General features: G+C 51.4%; 1 long non-coding RNA gene across 2 annotated transcripts; it reads left to right on the plus strand.

Annotated features, from left to right (window-relative positions):
- Window positions 1–8,274: 8,274 nt before the first annotated feature.
- LOC123479867 (uncharacterized) lies at window positions 8,275–12,994 on the plus strand. 2 transcript variants are annotated; one of them, XR_006655655.2, is made up of 4 exons: window positions 8,275–8,951; window positions 9,035–9,261; window positions 9,676–9,920; window positions 12,146–12,994. It is a non-coding gene; the product is annotated as an uncharacterized lncRNA (long non-coding RNA). The 2 variants fall into 2 exon arrangements; XR_006655654.2 differs by having other exon boundaries at window positions 8,275–9,261.
- The last annotated feature ends 746 nt before the right edge of the window (window positions 12,995–13,740 follow it).

The following is a 13,740-nucleotide window of genomic DNA, read 5'->3' on the forward strand; positions in this document are numbered from 1 at the left end:
TTTAGGAGGAAATGAAGGGGAAATAAAGCCCTAATCCGATGCAACTGGTATCCTTGTAAGAAGAAACAGGGAGACTGGAGACTCTCCCCACCCTGCACACACAAGAAGAGGTCATACAGACAGACGGCAGGACGGTGGCCGCCTGCCAGCCCAGAGAAGAGGCCTCAGAATGACACCTACCTAGCCAGCACCTTGACTTTGGACCTCCCAGCCTCCAGAACTGTGAGAAATACATTTCTGTTAAGGCACACAGCCTGTGGAATTCTGTATGGTGGCCTGAGCAGACTAATACTCCATGTGACCCACACCAAGAACAAAGAGAGGGGAGAGACATTTTGAACAGAGAACCACCCTTGGGAGGAGTGTGGGCAGCTGGCCCCCCACCACGAGCAGGCAGCCAGTGCCGAGCACAAGTGGGAGGAGCGTGCCGGCCGCACAGCCTGGAGAGTAGGCAGCCTCTCTGGCCAGGAAGTCCAGTCCACTTCCAGGCTGACTTGGACACATGGCAGAGAGACATTCGGTAAATTTGGAACTATAGTTAAATGTCACCCAACAGCCTCTCACTCATCTGTCCTTTAGGAAGTGCTCCAAGACGTCCTGACAATCCCATAGGGCTGTCATTTGATGTTCCCGATCCAAACGGGAGCCTCGTGGGTGGACCTATGTGACCATTGACTTGTGAGGAGAACCACTCACCATGAGTGGATCCAGTGCAATCCACCAGCTAAATGGCACTGCACCACCACGACTTCCCTCCGCTCACCTGGACAGCGGTGAAACCTTGGCTAGGAGTAGTGGAGAGGGGTCAGTCCTGGGGGTCCAGGCTCCCATTCATCCCTGTCCTGTGGGTTGGCCACTCACAGGATTATTCTTTATGCCTTTTTGCATATCAGGCTTCACGAAACCTGTGTAAAAAAGCACGACAAAGAAAAGTGAAGGGAGTGGTACAGACACCATGCAGAGCTGAGCTCACGGGATGCTCGGGCGCACAGACCACTGTCTCCCTGGTGGGGCTGGGCTCCCTCCTGCTCCCAGCAAGGCCAACCCCGGCATCTCCCAGACTGAGCCCAGCGACGGTGGCGTCCTCACAAGTGGGTCCACAGTCCCGGGGGCCATTGCCCTCGGCACACAGAGCCTGGCCTGGCCTTCAGCGTGCACTGCTCCAGCTGCAGCCCCCACCGCTGTCTCTGTCAGGATGTTTGGGGCTCCTCGCTGACCTGGAAAGGAGGTGCATGGTGCATGTGGTCAGTTGGGAGCAAACAAACAAGCAAAGCAAACCAAAAACCCCGACCCTTGTTTCTGGTCCTTGGGTGACCATCACACACGTGCTGTAGTGGGTGCTGGGGCCCGCACACCGTGTCTGCCGCCCTACTGGAGCTCCCCGGTCAGTTCTCTTCTCCCTCTGCCCACACCTGTTTCTCCAAACCGTCTCCCATTGCAACCCCGACCCCACCTCCCTGCCACAGCACAGGCTTGCTCTGCCAGCTGCATGGGGCGAGGGCGGAGAGAGCCCCTCAGAGGGGAGTTCCTTTGACCTCCTTCTCCCCTCGCCAAACTTGTCTGCACCCACACCCACCCTTCTCTCTGATGAAGACTACTCCCTCTTCTCCCAGTGCTCAGCCACCCCCGCCTGCTGGTTCTGGAACCTCAAACCAGTAAGGCTCCCCCACTGGCCTCCACCCCAGTCCTCCCAAACGTGTGCTTGTCATCAGCATGGAAACAGGCTGGAGTCTTTCTCATTAAAAATATCCCCCTCAATTCCATCTCCCCTCCTACTCCTTTTCCTCTGCTCCCCTGGTGCTTAACCCCTTTCTCTGTGCGTAGCCCGAGTTTTAGTTCTGTTGAAATAAGAAAGAAGTGGAAATGCCTAGACTCCAAGAAACCTGGTGACCAATCCAAAAGGTTTGTTCTATGTTCCCTCTCTCTGTGACAACCTTACACGATCTGGCTATTACCACACTGGTGTCAGTCTCCTTCCCCGTTCTTTAAAAAAAATATCTAGCCCTGACTGATGTGGCTCAGTGGGTTGGGTGTCATCCCACAAGGTGAAAGGTCGCCAGTTCAATTCCCGGTCAGGGTTTCATGCAGGTCCCTGGTTGGGCACAGGCGAGAGGCAACCAATTGATGTCTCTCTCTCACATCGATGCTCGCTCCTTTTCTCCCTCCCTTCCCCTCTCTCTAAAAATAAATACAATCTTAAAAAAATAGAGTTGACATTTAAAAAATGAATATCTAAAGACAATTGGATCCCCAACCTTTCGGGAGTTGACACAGAGCGTCCCCTGGCACACACCCTGTTTCAAAAGGAGAGCGTCTCCCGGATCTCTCTGAGCCTCTTCTTGGAGCAGATAATTAGCAAAACACCTTCCAATCCTAGTCCCGTTTCCCCACCAAGGCGGGCCCCTCTCTGTTCAGCGACTGACATAATTTTGGGACAAAGTTTTCCCAGAACTTTGGAAACGCTCCATATTCATTTTGTACTGAAGATGTAAACTGTGTCTTTGTGAGAAAAATAAAAACACAGATTTTGGTGGGGCCTGGAATCATAAACAGTTGCACTTTATCTTCTTTCCAGAAAGAGAAGGAAACAATACAGCTGCATGATGGCGTTACGTGGTTTTCAGGCTGTTGGAGGAGTATTTAACTGTGGGGCTCCTGGCCCGTCTCCAAAGCCAAGTTTCTAGAAAGCACCGTCTGTCCTCTGAGCTTTGCTGTCTCGTCTCCTGCAGGCCAACCTCTGTGGTTTCCATCCTCCCACGGCAGCAGCTCTCACCTGGGACCTCACCAACTTCCTGTCACGCCATCAGGGACTCCCTCAGTCCTCACCATTCTCTGCTTCCCACTGCCCCTGGGCATCTGCAGCCTCCTCCTCCTCGAAAGCCTCCCTTTCCCCAGAGTCTGCGGGCAGCTCTGACCCAGGACGTGAGGATAGGAGTGTGTAGGGGGATGAGGTGTGTGATAAGAGTTTAACCTCCATCTTCCACAGAGGGAGGCCAGAAATCTGTAGGTGATGATGAAATGGAAAGAATTCATCAATAATCATATAAGCATATTGTTGAGAATTATAGAAGTTAAGTGCCAAAAGAACTAACCCAAAAATTTGAACTTTGTGGGACTGGATAAGGGGACTGTTGCTATTGAACCAATATTTACTATACAGCTGACCAGATGAAAATCAAATTAGGAAAATAAGTAAAAAAGATCAAATCAGAGCCACTGTGTGTGGGCTAGGAGGGCGACCCGGCCCCGCCCATCCCTGGGTCTTTCACAGCATAACGGGACAGCAGACAGACTGTGGTTTTGAGAAACTCGCAGGAAACACGAGAGAACCACCAAACGCCTTCCACCAGAAACAGCCCCTTGGACAACAATCTGGATCTTTGTGATTCGGGATGGGAGACTTGTGCTGCGTGTAGTCTTCACAAAGAAGCAACGCGGGCATCTCCCCTGTGTGGTCCACTCGGCATTCAGAATGCAGAAGCAGCGGGACTCTGTCGCAGCCTGCAGTGCTGGACACCTCCCCACTGTCATGCCCCCACGCTAGAGAAGCTGTGTCTTTTCGGAATGTTTTCTGCTGGCTGAAGACCAGCCTTCCTGGTCCTGCATTCGCAGAGATGCGAGGAGGAGGGCTTGACAAAGCACGCAGGAAAACGCCCTGGTTCCAGAGCCGTCTCTGACAGTATGTAGAATTTTTCTGACACAATCTTGGCCAGTTTACATCAAGGAAATTGCATATTTTGGGTAGATGCTTCCTGGGCCAAGTTTTTACATTGATTTCCAGCAATGTCAATGCCAGGTATATAATTATAATATTTTTAAATGAAGAAGAGGCTCCATGGAAATGCTAATGCAACATGCTACATTTAGAAAGCCTTTCTGCCTGAATCGTGTAGAACAGGGATGCACTTTTACTATCTTAGTTCACATTTGCATGTGAAATATGGCCTCTTCAAGCCTTAGGAATTCATACATCTACATCTGCAAGAGGGAGCATAACATGTGGGGTCTGCCCTAGGGATTTCCAGGAGCACCTCTTTTGTGGGGTCTCTAGCAGAGGAGAATTTTTTGAGGTGTGTCCCAGGGTTTGTGGTTGATCTGAGAACTTGACACACACAATGCCATCCCCAACAGTGAGCCCTGCCTCCTGCCGACACAGACCACAGGACAGAGGGTAGCTGACCCAGAGGAAATATTCCAGAGGCGGAGCAATCTCCTTCTCTTCCCTGATGGTTTGCAATTGGGACATTTGGGTCAGTCAGGACAGGCACCAAACCTGTTAGGGCCGTGAAAAGACCAGCCACGTCGCAGTCAGTCTGTAGAGACGGGGAGAGAGGAGAAACCAGAGATGCTGGGGAAGCAGAGATGAGAGATCTCATGTCTTTAGAGAGACGGGTTGTCAGGCAGAGACCAAAAGAGGTCAGGAGACAGAGAGCAAGTGACAGAAAGATGGAAGGACAGAGACAGGGGCAAGATAAGGAAATGAAAAAGAGATGACAGAGAGAGAAGAGAAGGGCATAGGCTGAGAGAGAGACAAAGGGACCAGGAGACCGGCCTTGGCTCCCCACATGTCACCCCATGCCCAGGCCAGACTGTCCCCCTCCCTCCTAGGTGCAGAAGCTGGCCCTGCCGTCCTCACCAGGTAAATCACCGTTTTTCCTTAACTTGGTGGGAGGGACTCGGCGGCACAATTGCTGGGTGAGTCAGTGACCGGACAGGGCTTGGAACTGAAGACAGGGCTAGGGCTGCTGCTTTGTGTCTGTTCTGGTCATTTATTTTTATCCTTTTTGAGGAGAGGGGGTATTCAGTACTTTTTTTTTTTGCCCCCCCCCCAAAGGGATTGGAGTTACGCCTGTGAGCCAGTATAATAAAACTCACTAAGCATGTCTCTGGCCAGACAATGATATTTTTCTCCTATCTCCAGTCATCAAGTCAATGCTGCTGTAGAAGCGACAAGTCACTGGATTTTAATTTTTGTCCCCGAGGTATGAAAAGTACTGTCTTCTTTCTTACTGTTCACGAGCTGGGTGATGTGGCCGAAGTGATTGTTCTGGAGCTTCAGGGCGCTGGAACTGAACAGCTGATTTCTGTAGAAATCTGCCTGGTCATCCTTGTGGAGTAAAAACCCCACGACAGCAGACTTTGAGACTGTTGTGCCCACCAGCTTGTAGTGCATAGTAACTACTCAATAATCGCAGTTGGAAAAAAATGGATGTGGGACATACAAACGGGAACATGTGGATATAACCTGGTCCCAGTTGGCAGGAGTGGGAGGAAGGAAAGCAGGGCACCGAGGACCTGGGCTTCAGGGGTCTTGTCCATTTCCAGGTGAGCCCTGGGGGCCCCTTTCCTGCATGTGGCTGGCTGTGACGCTCCCCTGGATGCGACTGAGCCTGCCCTGGGATGCGGAGTCTCAGGAAGAAGGGGGCAGAGCAGGCTCATTTCTCATCTGGCTTATATCAGTGCACAAAAGTTGCCTCCTGGTTGGGAGGGTTGAGCTCACAAGTGTGGGAGCCACAGGGGGTCTGAGAGAGGGACATAGGATGCCTTTTCTCATCATAGTGAGCAGGCGAGGCTGGGCCCCCATTCTGCGGGGGGGTGGGGGGGCAGGCAGTGGGGACGGAGCCCGCCCCAGCTGCACAGAGTGCCCACAGGCTCTGCAGAGACTGTCCCCCAGGTCTCCGCCCCGGGCTAAGGAGCCTGCAGTGTCCCAGAGCTGCAGCTGCTGGGCGAGCTGGCCGGGAACGTCCCAGCAGTGAAGGCAGGAGTGACGACGAGCACTCCCTTTCAGGTGTCCTTTAGTCTTTGCTCTGGCCAAAGGCCCTACAGGCCATTTTCCTGAGTTCCTGGGTCTGATATTTCCTTGAAGGTCTGTCTTCTCCACTTCGGGAGTCCCGGGAGGCTCCCCCGCTTCAGGACTCCTAGTTTTCACTCTGTTGCCTCAGGCAATGACGGTTTTGCCCTGGGAAGTTCAAAGCTGACCTGATTATCAAAATTTTTGAGAGTCATCTGGCTTTGTTTTTTCTGCTTGAAATTTAGAAGTGTTTCTTTTTTCCATCATATTTAGGAATTCCTACAGGATATATCTTAGGTCAGTTTGGCTTCTTATTTTAACTGGTACAGGATGACCCATCTCAGTGCATTATAGTGCCATTTGTTCATTTATTTAACAAATATTAAAGGCTGACTGTGTGCCAGGCACTGTTTTAGGTTCTGGGGAGACAGCAGCAAAGAAGTGAGAAGGGGGAATAACCGAGTTTCGATGACTGATTCTGTTTCACTTGATTTACTCAGAAACGTCAGGAATATTGTCCTCATATTCTGATTTTTTAAAAAAAATATTGTATGTATTTATTTTTAGAGAGGAGAAAGGAGGAAGAAAGAGAAGAAAAGAAACAGCAATGTGTGGTTGTGTCTTGCAAACCCCCTAATGGGGACCTGGCCCGCAACCTAGGCATTCGCCCTGACCGGAATCGAACTGGTGACCCTCTGGTTTGCAGGCCAGCAGCGCTCAATCCACTGAGCCACACCCGCTAGGGAGGGGTTTTTTTCCTCATATTCTATCATCATACTCTATCCTAAGAGTCTGGCATTTTCCCTAGCCTTCCTTTCATCTCTCCATTAATTCCCCCCCTTTGCCACATAGATTTCTCTTGTCTGTCTTCTGTTTAATAATCCAATCCCTGTAGTCCTGTTCATCGAAGCTCCCAGGGACCAGCTAATGTCACGGGGCACTGATTCCCCTGCACTGTCCTTGTCTGATGGCCCTGAGAACAGGTACGAGCTGTCTTCCCTGCCTCAGAGGATAGGGTCACCAACACCTCGGCCCTGCTTTCTGCTTTTACTCCTGTGCTCAGGGGTCAATTTTCTTCCTCAGATTCAGACTTCCTCGCACTTCATGTGTTAATCCAATAAGAGTAAGTGGGTCTTTAAATAAACCACAGTATGTACGTGTTCAAAATGGAATAGCAATAAGAAAGAGGGAAGGAGGAGAAAGGAGGAAAAGGGAGGGGAGAGGATCATTTCCTGTCTCCCTTTGAACTCATTGCCCACCCCACTGGAGCAGAAGTGGACAATGCAAGAGGGCCGAGTTCTCTGGGGGCCTAGGGTCCCACGCACCCCTTGCATTGTGGGCATCGCATCCTACGGGAGTGAGGCTCTAATGTCGAAGAACATGTGTTTTTCCTGTAAGACTCAGAAGGCAGACCAAGTACTTCATCTGGTGCTCAACCAAAGAAACAGCCATCTGTTCCCACTTGGAAAGCAAAATTGGCTGAACTGGAGTTTTTAGAGGAGGTAGGGTAGGGTAGAGAAATCTGGGGGTCATTTAAGGGATGTTCATGAATAACTCTGACACCAGGGTGTGAAAACTCTATGGAGACTTCAGAGTCCGATCCTCAGGGAAGCGGTGCTCCCACGGGTCTAGACTCGCAATCCCCAAGTCTCAGATGCAACAGCCCCTTCTGGTCTACTCAAGTGGGGCGGATATCTCTCCCCAGAGCCCCCAGTTTATAGGTCCCCTGCAACTTAGGGCTTAGCACAAAGAGATGAGATGAGCCAATGAGATTCCTCCTCTCTGGAATCTGAAATTGGGAACAGCCAAAAAATGAGACAGTTTATCCATGGGAACAGAGGCTTGGAAGTCACACACTGTCATTTCCCCAGTTCCCTACCGGTTCCCCAGGTAAGCCGTGTCAGCGTCAGGGGGCCTTCATGGACACACTGCATTAACTTAGCCTTTGGCAGGCACTGTTTTTAGGTGCTGAAGCTACAGGGCTGAACACGATCCCTGTCCACAATGTGCTTACGCAGAACGGTGCTCTAGCAAGCAATAATAAAGGCATGAGCAATAAATAAATACAGGAGCAAGAGAATGGCAGAGAGCCCTAACTTCTGGAGTGAAGCCATGAACTCTTCTCACAAGCTGCTGGTTTCCTGCTTTCCGGGAGATTTTATGAGTCCCCTGATGTACTCGATCAATTCCTCTTCAGCTTAAACCAGCAAGAGCAGTCTGGCCTGTAAGCAAGGACTCGTGCCGTCCTGAGGTCGGTGCTGGGAGGAAGGGCACGCACAGCGGTGGGAGCGGCATCTCCGGAGGCAGTGTAGTGTGGTGTCGGTGCTGACTGTGTGTGGCAAACCGTAACATGTAGCTGTGTCATCATCATTCACGTGGTGTTCGTACATTTGTAACGTGGGAGAGAGTGACAGGCAGGGGTGGGGACTATTTTTTGACGAGCTGCTCAGGGAAGCCTGCCGGGGGTGACATTCGAGCTGAGACCTGCGAGATGAGAAGGAAGCAGCCACAGAAGGGTCTGCGTGAGGGGACTGCAGGCAGAGGGAGCAGACTATATAAAGGATGGACCCGGGATGTTGAGGAACAGGTGGAAGGTTGTTCTGTTTGCAGTTTACTGCGAGTCGGGAAGAGGGACGTGATGAGATTGGAAAGCAGGCGGGGGCCAGTTCACGCCAGGTCTTTGGGCCAAGGCCAGGCATTTGCACTGTATCCTGACGGTAGTGGGAAGTCATGATTCATTGACTGACCCTCACCTCCTGGTATTTATACCCATGTTGCCGTTCCCACCCAGAAGACGGCTGGATTGTATGACCACCAGTGGGCTGCAGAAATGAGAGGGTGTGACCCTGTCTTGCTCTGTCAGAGAGCTCCCTCTGGGGAAGCTGGCTGCCATGTTGCGAGGACGCTCAGGCAGCCCCACGGGGAGGCCTGCTGGTGAGGCCCGAAGGCCTCTTGCCCACAGCCTTGTGATGACACATCTCAGAAGTGGTTCTTCCCGCCCCGTTAAAGCCTTCAAAGGATTCCAACTCCAGCTGACATCTCCACTACAGCTTCATGAGAGACCCTGAGCCAGAACCACCCAGCTAAGCAGCTTCGAATTCCTGACCCCTCAGTGTGTGACATCATAAATGTTTGCTGTCCCGAGCCACTGAGTTTTGGGGTAATTTGCTCCCTCTATCCGCTGTGTACAGCCGGTGTCTGTTTTGCTTGGCGGGTGCCCATGCCTTATATTTTGACTACCAGTAGGAGTGACAACACAGGAGGAGTCATGAATGAGACCAAGTGGTGGAGGCGGACAGAGAAGCTGCGCCCTGGGAGGCTGAGTCACCCGTGCTTGCTGGCAGAGGACCGAGCACAGATCTGCAGCCCAGCCTGAGGACAGTCGGGACTCCTCCTGGATCCGGGCCGTTCTGGGCTGGCAGGTTTACAGTGTCCTCACTGGAAGTGCCCCATGACTTCGCATGATACAGGTAAGCGCTCCTCCTCATTCTGAACCTGATGTCAGAGGACTGGGCAGAGTGCTCGGCCTAGAAATGGGCACAGGGTATGGGCCGGTGGCAGACACAGCCTTCATTCTGCTCTTCCGTGCAGTTATGGCCCCATGCTCACCCCACATCTGCCTCCCCAGCCCGCTGGGTGGGACTGTATGAAGGGAATGCATTCCTTCATCTCTTTCCTGAGGTGGGGCTGGGTCACACGGAGCCCTGGGCCTCCTTTTGGGTTCTGCCTGTGCCTGAGAGTCCGTTTGGGTTGATTTCAAGGACAGGAGGTGACGGAATTTCAGCTCACTCTAATATTTTGCTGAAAAGCAGGTATGTAGCATTTCCCCCCGTTTTTGGCATTAATTTAAAAAATACTTCTCTGATTATTTCAATGTCCTCCAGTTCTTCTCTAATACAAATTGCCCTGTGACAATTGCTCACATATCCCTGTGCCGTGGACCAGGCCTTTCCAAAGGAAAGGTTCCTAGAAGCCTGTCTGCAGATTTCCATAGGTGCTTCCAATGGCCCTGCAAGACTCCACCAGCACGTACCGCTGACAGCTCACGGGAGCACTCGTTCCTCTGCCGACACCGGATGGACATCATCCGCTGTGAAATGTGCACTTCTTGGATCCACAGTGAGCAGAGGTACCGTTTCTCAGCTGGAGGCCATTCTAATTTTTGCTCCCGTGAATCTCCTGGTTTTGTCCTCTGACTACGCACTGGAACAATAAAGCTTTAGCCTTTGGTGGGAAGGGACTCTTCGTATTTGGGGTTATTATGCATGTTGTACCCATTCGGTCACTTGTCTTGTACCTTTGATATGGTCTCTAGTCCTACTGATGTTGTCAATGTTTGAGGTCCAATCTGTCCATTTTTTCAGATTTAAGGTTTCTAGGTTTTGTGTCTTGCTTAGTTAGGTTTTCCCATTTCGTGTATAAAAAATATTATATCATATTTTCCTCCAGTACCTTAAGAATTCTGTTTGGTAGCGAATGGCAGACTGTCCTCCGGAAAGTTTGCACCAATGCACACCCCGCAGCCATGTACGAGCCCTGCCCCCTACACCCTCCCAGCCCTGTGAACCCGAAATGTTTTCACATCTTCGCCAGAAGTGAACTGCGTGTGTCTTGTTGTCTTACTTAGCATTTCTTTAGTTGTGAGTGAGATCCAGAATCTTCACACGGGCACCAGTTACTTGTATTTCTTTCTCTGTGAGCTTCCTGACACTGTTTTGGCCCCATTTTTCCTGTTGGCTGTTGGTCTTTACCTTATTGATAAAGGATTCATTGTTTATGAAGGAAATGAGCCCTGGGCCCTGCCCCTGTGTGGTAAATGAGTTCCTCGAGTTTGTCCTGATCTCCCTGCTGTCTGCTAGTCCTGCTTCGCTGGTGTGTGGTGCCGTGGGAGGAGCAAGCCCTCCCCACATGTCACCGGACCCCGGACCCCCCTCTGTGGGGGGCCCCCCTCCGCCCCCCGCACTGGGCAGGTCCTTGAGGCTGGCCCCTCTCTTACAGGCGTCTTCTTCTGAGCATTTCTGCTTAGACTTTTACCTTCGGTTCAATCCCATCTATTGGCCTTTAACTTTCCTGCATCCCTTATTCTCATAACTTCTGACCATGAGGATATCCCTTTGTAGTTTCTAGCTCCATCAGAGATTTTTTAAACACATTTTTTGGGTTGTGTTCAGGGGGCTAGGTAGGAATGGTAGTTGGAGCAAGGGCTGAAGCTGCCATCTTGAGGTAATCTCTCCACCATTAGTTCTTACGTAACCACAAAACTGATTCCTCTTATTGTTCCTTGTGGTTTTAAATTTGATTTCCTTCAAGCTCTCGAGCCTAGAATCATGTCCTTTTCAAATAGTGATCATTTTGCCAAAGACATTTTAACCACCTCACACTGGAGAGCCACCTCGCATTCACACAAACTCGATGACCCGGCAGGAATTTTTTAATTGAAGAAACAAAAAATCAACTTCTAGGTGAGAAGCTGCTGGTCAGCGTGTCCTGGGTTGGGTGCCCAAAATGGGATCCACAAGGCAGTGGGAGAACGAGGAGGGGCTCTTGACAGGCAACAGCCCCCTCTCCAGGTAGCATTAGTCCCAGGTGTGGCTTCCTTGGCAGTCACTTATTTACCTTAATATTTGTTATCAGCAGATGTAACAACATTTATGGCTCCGTCAGAGGCATCTCAGGCTTCCCCAAAACTGTGCCCACTGGGTCCTCCAAGCTGGGGACTCTGGGTGGCCTCTCGTTCTTTCCTCGTGCTCTTTCTCGGTTTCTGCTCCACCCTTTCCCCTCTTCTTATCTGATCCTTTCAGAGTCTAATTCTCTTGCGCATCCCCACCCTCATCCTTCCTGTTTCCATGCCTTCCCCGGTGTGTTCCACAGAGTGTCAGACTCACAAGATGGTCCCCACAAAAGGAGTCAGGGGTCAAACAAGTTTGAGAGATGCTGACTACCATGTCAACCTCTTGGAAGTGGGTTGGCACCTTAAAGCCTCAGGGATGCCCTTTGATGAAGACATCCTTTCACTGCGTTTCAGCAGCTGGTGCCCAGACCTGCAGTGGCTGTCAGGGCCCTTGGTGGGAAGTGGTCAAACAGCACTGTTTGCAGTGGCAAGAGGCATATGATGGTATAACACTGGAAGTTCCCCAGAGCTTGGCCAAAGAAATCTATCTTCAAAAAGAACCTGTGGCTCAGTGGGTTGGGAGTCATCCCACAAAGCAAAAGGTTACTAGTTCAATTCCCGGTCAGGGCACATGACTGGGTTGCGGGTTGGGTCCCTGGTTGGGGCGCATTCAAGAGGCAACCAATTGATGTTTCTATCTCATGTCACTCCCTCTCTTTCCCCCTCCCTTCCCCTCTCTCTAGAAATAAAGAAATAACATCTGAAAGAAAGAAAGGAGGAAAGAAAACCTGGAACAAAAAGTGCCATGCTTCACCAGCTACCAGCTGACACTGCCTGATCCAAGAGAGACAGAGCTACAGAGACAGGAGCCCAGACGCAGGCAGCCCTGCAGGCCGGGCAGGGACCGAGCTGCTGTGGCTCCCAGGCTACTCCCAGGAAGTTCAGACTTTGGAAGCTGCTGAAGCAAGTCTTGGCCTCAGGGGCTTAGAGAGGAAATCAGCAGGTAGCCCACTGACTCAGAGGAGCTGCTGGCTGGGAATGGCCAGGCTCTTGATGGCAGAACAGTGGCCACTCAGGGGCCCAGCCCGGAACCTTCTCTCTAGGCCACTGACACTAAGGTGGCTCAGGGTCAACAGCCCCCAGACTCTATGTGTCTCCCATTCAAACTTCAAATTGCTGGGGAAAAAGTATCCAATTGGCCAAGTGCATGAAGCCGGCATGGCAGGGGATGGGGTCTGTGCCCAAGTGGCCTCCAGCATGCATGACACTGCTTGCAGCCAGTAAAACCGGCCCCTTGGAGTGTGAAGGGCTTGATGGAGGGAAAGGAAGCCCCTACAGAAAAATCACTTAGGGAAGATTCAGTGCTTGCAAGTACTTATTCACCTGCCGGGCTTCAAGCAGGTCAGTGAGCATCATTCAAGGGTGGCCTGAGGCTCCTGAACCAGGAACCTGGTGCACCAGAAGCCCCGGGGAAGCTGCTGGTGCCCTGGCCAGACTGGTTAGCTACTCCAGCTCCTTAGCAGGAGGGTGGGGCTCAGACAAATCCTTCTGTTGTGTTTCACAGGTCTACCAATATCAAATATTCATTTAATAAAAAGAGTAACAGTGAAAATGATAGCAAATGTAGGAAGTACTTACTAGGGTCAGGCACAACCTAATGCAGTGGGTCTCATCACCCCATTTCATAAAGAAACTGAGGCACACAAAGGTCACCGACTTGTCCCGGCTTCACAAAGGGCCGAGGCCAGATTTAAACCTGGGTCCCTGTAACTCCACAACCTACACACTTGTACCCTAAGCAATACCGCCTCTACACCTCATTCCTATTCACAGGCTAAACCTGGGTCCCTGTTCACGTCTGTTGTCCTGGAACAATTGTTAACGGGGCCTCCTTTCACTCTCAGAAGTATCCTGCTTTGGATGATAAATTATAAGGAAACTAGGCCAGGTTGAACCTAGGTTATTAAGACAGGATGCTGGTGGCTGCCCCTCACTACCCCAGACCCTGGCTAGTGCTGCTCTCCCTGGCGGGTCTGTGTGAGGTCAGGGAGCCAGCCCCGTCGCCTGGGCACTCTGTGAGTCAGCTCCCTGAGATTCCACACTCCAAGGCTCTTGGTTTGTGTTTGGACAAAGAGCTCAGTGCTCTCCCTGCTCCCAGTCCCCTACTGTACTTACCAGGGCCTGTCTGCACACATTAGCCTGGCTATGAGAGCAGCTGCTGGGGTCCCCGGTGCTCCCAGGTAGGGGCGCCTGTGCCTGAGTGTCCTCCCTAGTGGTGGGTCCTGAAGCTTAGGGCTTTCGAGCCTTCTTGTCCAAACTTGCAGGTGAGTCCTGAAAG

The sequence above is a fragment of the Desmodus rotundus genome, chromosome 10 (assembly GCF_022682495.2).
Source record: "Desmodus rotundus isolate HL8 chromosome 10, HLdesRot8A.1, whole genome shotgun sequence".
Taxonomy (NCBI): Eukaryota; Metazoa; Chordata; class Mammalia; order Chiroptera; family Phyllostomidae; genus Desmodus; species Desmodus rotundus.